This window comes from Oncorhynchus clarkii, chromosome 16, assembly GCF_045791955.1.
Source record: "Oncorhynchus clarkii lewisi isolate Uvic-CL-2024 chromosome 16, UVic_Ocla_1.0, whole genome shotgun sequence".
NCBI lineage: Eukaryota > Metazoa > Chordata > Actinopteri > Salmoniformes > Salmonidae > Oncorhynchus > Oncorhynchus clarkii.
In genome coordinates, this window is record NC_092162.1 from 16,984,491 (window position 1) to 16,990,490 (window position 6,000).

General features: G+C 42.6%; 1 protein-coding gene across 2 annotated transcripts in view; it reads right to left on the bottom strand.

The window, feature by feature from the left end:
• LOC139368051 (thyroid hormone receptor alpha-B-like) overlaps positions 1–4,314 on the bottom strand; it is a 149,157-nt gene extending 144,843 nt beyond the window's left edge. Inside the window, exon 1 of one of the 2 annotated variants that reach the window (XM_071106586.1) lies at positions 4,021–4,313. The gene's annotated coding sequence lies outside the window, so the exon portion shown is untranslated. Of the gene's footprint in view, positions 1–4,020 lie in introns of both variants that reach the window. The other variant, XM_071106585.1, reaches the window with a different exon arrangement.
• Between the last annotated feature and the right edge of the window lie 1,686 nt (positions 4,315–6,000).

The window sequence follows — 6,000 nt, forward strand, 5'->3', positions numbered from 1 at the left end:
AAAACAGTGTGGAAAAAATTCAAATATATTTTATAATTTCAGATTCTTCCAAGTAGCCACCCATTGACTTGATGAAAGCTTTGCACACTCTTGGCATTCTCTCAACCAGCTTCATGAAGTAGTCAGGTTCGTGCCATGGAGGAGATCTTCATAAGCTATACTCAGCCCTGTCTCAGGGTAGTAAGTTGGTGTTTTGCGGATATCCCTCTAGTGGTGTGGGGCTGTGCTCTGGCAAAGTGGGTGGGGTTATATCCTGCCTGGTTGGCCCTGTCCGGGGGTATCGTCGTACGGGGCCACAGTGTCTCTCAACCCCCCCTGTCTCAGCCTCCAGTATCTATGCTGCAATAGTGTATGTGTCGGGGGGCTAGGGTCAGTCTGTTATATCTGGTGTAATTCTCTTGTCTTATACAGTGTCCTGTTTGAATGTAGGTACACTCCCTCTAATTCTCTCTCTCACTCCCGGAGGACCTGAGCCCTAGGACCATGCCTCAGGACTACCTGGCCTGATGACTCCTTGCTGTCCCCAGTCCACCTGGTCGTGCTGCTGCTCCAGCTTCAACTGATCCGCCTGTGGCTATGGAACCCTTACCTGTTCACCGGACGTGCTACCTTGTCCCGGACCTGCTGTTTTCAACTCTCTCTCTCTACAGCACCTGCTGTCTCGAACTCTGAATGCTCGGCTATGAAAAGCCAACTGACATTTACTCCTGAGGTGCTGACCTTTTGCACCCTCTACAACAACTGTGGTTATTATTATTTGACCCTGCTGGTCATCTATGAACGGTTGAACATCTTGGCCATGTACTGTTATAATCTCCATCCGACACAGCCAGAAGAGGACTGGCCACCCCTCAGAGTCTGGTTCCTCTCTAGGTTTCTTCCTAGGTTCCTGCCTTTCTAGGGAGTTTTTCCTAGCCACCTTGCTTCTACATCTGCATTGCTTGCTGTTTGGGGTTTTAGGCTGGGTTTCTGTATAAGCACTTTGTGACATCTGCTGATGTAAAAAGAGCTTTATAAATACATTTGACTGATTGATTGACTGATAGTTACCTAGAATGCATTTCAATTAACAAGTGTGTCTTGTTAAAATTTAATTTGTGGAATTTCTTTCCTTCTTAATGCATTTGAGCCAATCAGTTGTGTTGTGACAGGGTAGGGTTGGTATAAAGAAGATCGCCCTATTTGGTAAAAGACCAAGTCCATTTATGGCAAGGACAGCTCATATAAGCAAAGATAAACGAAAGTCCATCATTACTTTAAGACATGAAGGTCAGTCAATCTTACTGATATCCCCCCCTCCCCCCGTACTAAACATAAACAGTATGCACTAATACACACATAATAAACCATGTAAACCTGTACACATTAGTGCATTTTTGTTGTTGTTGTTGTTGTATCTTTAACTCTTATTTTACCAGGTAAATTGAGTGAGAACAGATTCTCATTTACAGCAACAACCTGGGGAATAGTTACAGGAGAGAGTAGGGGGGGGATGAATGAGCCAATTAGAAGCCTGGGATGATTAGGTGGCCATGATGGTATGAGGGCCAGATTGTGAATTTAGCCAGGACACCGGGGTTAACACCCTTACTTTTACGATAAGTGGCATGGGATCTTTGGTGACCGCAGACAGTCAGGACACCCTTTTATCATCCCATCTGAAAGTGATGGAACCCAAAATGTAGGAGGCTGTGTTACTGTACACAAATGAAATCATTGAAATACAGAAACTTCCCAAAGCCCACACGGGGTTTATTTGCTTTCAGAAACATGTTTATGGTGTAATGTCTGATTTGGCCAAGGGCCGAGGCTAATCAACCGAGGCAAATAAGACAGAGTTTTAAACACCTAGGTAATGATTAATGTGTAGGTGGAAATCTGGATGAAAGTCAAGGACTCGATGTATTAGGTTTTATCATAGAGCTGGGAAATATCTCCCTCCCAAATGTAAACAGCTATCAGTATCCCTGATATTTGCCCTACCACTTGTATGGCGTTGTTCTGAACCCACTGTCCCCCAAGTCGTTGTGACATCGTTAAGTTCGCCACGCCCACCCCGTCCATTGGTCTGCCCTTAATGGAGATTGTGCGCGCCCGGTCGAGCGTGTGTAGCAAGCTAATTAGTTTAAATATCAACAGTACTGCCACAGCAGCATAACATTTGATTAACACTTGATAACACTTGATTTACATCACCATCAATATTCGGCCTGGTTGGCTGATAGCACTTAATCATTTCCTTAGCTGCGGGAAAGTTGCTGGAGCTGCTGCAGCACCCCTGATAAATGTAAATACATGTGCCAAAGTTATAGAATTACTGCTGTCTGTTCAGAAAGAAATGACATTTTCAGAATAGCCTACTGTACCCGAGTAGTCCTATAATGTAGCCACAGAGGATCAATAGCTTTTTATTTTTTATTGCCTAGATGTGGTTGGAAAGCAAAATGGCTCCTGCTGAAGAGAGAAGACTCTAATCTGTCTGCTTTAAGCTACCTTAATATTTAATCAACTTCCAAATAGGCCTAATCAGCAAACATTGTTTTAAGTAAAACAAGAGAGAAGTAGGCTTTGGCACGAGCGCATAGCGAGCTGTGCATTATTAGGCGAGTCAGTGAAACTGAAAAGCTTTTTTAGGACTATAATTTTCTTGTCATATTGTACAATATGTGTGTCTCCACACACACCTAGGCCCGGGCTATTGATGGATTCAAGACAAGGTTGTTTTTATTGATCTTAGATTCTCAGTTGGTCAGTGTCAAAGTAGCCTGTCATTTCCATCAGTTGTGCCGTATTACAAAAGTATCCAGTCCTGCACAATGATGTATAATTGCATGAAATGCGCTTATAAAAGGCCACATTTTTCCTGGACCCTAGGCTCCTAAAAATGGTCCCCATGTGTGCAAAAACAAAACCCATCAGTGATTGGATCATTTCAAACCAATCAGAGTATCAAAGACAATGACACATTTTCAAAACGCTGCTATACCCATGTGTGTTCTGGGTCTGGCCCAACCCATCCGTTTCTGGGACCAATCAGACGGTCTAGAATGGATTTGCTCGAGGGGGAGGGGGGGGGGGAATTCCTGCAGAGCCAGGAATGACCAGATGCAGGAACGCCCCGAATTGCGGGCTGCAGTTGTACACTATTGACTGATTGAGGAGAAGAAACTTTAATGTCCATGGGCGTGGTGTTGCGTTTGGCCAGAGCATAGAGTTTGGATAGCCAGGCAACATTTAAATGGACATTACTGTATGACAGCGCTAAGAAAACAGACACATTTATTATAATAGAATAGTAAGTAACGTTGTACCAAGCTATTGACATTACACAGGAATTTCCCAAACAAGACTAAATGATATGGCTGTGCGTAACTGTCATGTGTTCCATGATATTTCCCAGGCCCATATTGTTGGTATGCCCTATGACTGTCAGAAATCAATATTCATGGAGCTATAGGCCTAGAATTATCCGTTTCATTCTGCGGTATCATAGCAAATGTGATGTGTAATTTGTACTGTAACCCTTAGAAGTTGGCAGTTAGCCAAACTATTTGCTGCAACTGTGCTACAAACATACCTGCACCAGATTTGAACAATATGACACTTACTTGCTAAAATAATATTTGAACCTCCTACACACAAAGCCACACAACCTGCACAATAATAGACATATGCGTGCGCGTGTGTGTGTGTGTAGTATCATAAATTAATAAATACAAGTTAGGCCCCTCAGTTGATTATGTGAACACATTGCACACGGACTATCTGCATCGACAACTACATCAGACAATAAATTAAATAAACACTACAACAACAGTACAACAGTAATTGCGGCGAATTATATTTTAGCACGCAAACTGTAGGAGGCCAAGGTGAAGCTATACTGTAGCCTACATAACGCTGCTGATCTGTCAAACCATGCAGCTACTGGGGCTAGCTTGGACAGAAAAATACGCACAAATGCGACATGCAAGGTGGGTAGAACACGTTTGAAAGTAAATATGTGCCAATGAGACTCACCGTCAGGTTCTTCTACTGTTTTGGACGGGAATACGGTTGTTTTGAGACTGAAACGAGGATGAAAAAGTCAAAGCCTCTCCGTATAAAGCGCAAGTGGAGTGGTAGGGTATGCAACTGCACAGTACCGGGCTCTTCTATTTAAAAAAATTCCTCTGCAAAGCGCCGCTTGCCGTCAAAACGTCTCGTGCGGTTCCTAATTTGCACTTAAACAAAGTCACAAGGTGCTCGTTTTTTGGGATTTCCCATGAGGTGTGTGTAAAAAGGTGCTCCAGTAACGTTTCGGTAGGCTGCCACGACAGGGAAATGGAATCAAGAGATATACTATTGCTCCTCCCTCCGCATATGTACAGTATGGGGCGCACACTGCTCTGGGCCAATGCAATGCTCTGGGCCCGCATAAAACAATTTAATAAAACTAGCTATCTACCGCTCTCTACAGGACTACCACTCTCTACAGGACTAACACTGTAAAGTACAAACACATATACCTCTGATTCTAAAAACGTATTTAAAAGTAGCAATATTCGCTTTGAATGTGAGACCATGAGAATGAATGTAGCCTAGTGTGGAGATGTTGAGCATCCCCTGGCATTCACACTGATATGAGTCTGGCGTGGTGCGTTATTCTCGTCCTCATATAGGATAGGCTAGGTTCACCGAGGACGCGGTCCAGCTCCTCCCTTCACAAAAAAGAATGAAAGACCTCAAGTACCTGACTTGCCTTACCCGATGGGAGATGAGGTTAGGTGAGGATCATGAGCTTTTCTCAATAAGACAAAACCATTTTCAGTCAGACTATTAAATACCCTCAAATAAATTACACCTATGAGATGAAAATATGAGGCTATTAATAAAATATAACAATTCATATCACATGCCATGCTTATTGTCTGCTTATAATGATACACCTTGAAGGTATTCTATAGTCTACAGCAGTTTTGTATGGACCCTGAAAACCTACGCATCTGACTGACAATATTTTGGACCGAACGCTAAGGGAGGACTTGGAGACAGGGCTCAACACTTGGGCAATGTTAAATACTCTACAGATAGCAGATGGGAAATTGTTATTAATAATGCGAGAAAGCCTTTCTGCAAAGCAGAAGTTTGGGTCGTATCCAAGAGCAATATGGGAGTGGATTGCATTTTCTGTCATATTGTATCAGTAGGAAGAGCTCCACATGTTACTGCCTAGAGACAACAAACTGGCTAGCTTATATAAGGATTTGATTTAATAACTTCCAAAATATGTATTTTACCATGACCCCAGTGATGATGATTCCAAAACTGTCCATTGCTTTATATTAAGGTGACATGCTAAAACATGACAACTTTTGCTTCCATTCGGCCTAAATAATCCCCCTCTTTTTCCCATTAAACAGAGCACTAAGATTTATATCATGACTGACAGATATTTCCATCAATAGCATATGGATCCTTTCCTAGGTGGTAGGAGCTCATATATAATAATTATGCTATTTCTGCTGTTAGAGAGAACTCACACATTAAATGAGAAATCATGAGGCATCATGAGGCATGATGATATATGCTTCCAAGGCATCAACGATGATTCAGAAAAATTCTGTCTATTTCACGCATTTCCATCTCATCTAAGAGCTGCATGGACATGGCTGAGCAGAATGTATGCTTACTGGCTCGGTTCAGTCAAACATCAGTCACATCATCTAATCTTCCAGACAAATATGTTTAGAGAAAAGCACACTATCAGGTGTATTAGGATATGTTTTCAGAACATTTAATGCTAGCACTTGTGACATGTACATTGGATGGAATCAACTATCGATTGAAATCCCCCGTGTGAGGGAATAAAGATGGATCCTTCGTTGCTAAACCCTTGTCAACATGGTGTGTGCCTGACTGATGTACAGCAGATGGGATCTGGGAGGTTTGATATGGGGAGTTGCTGTCTTTGATGGCAGCACCCTACACATTTCCGTTTGATCACACTGAGCAACAGTG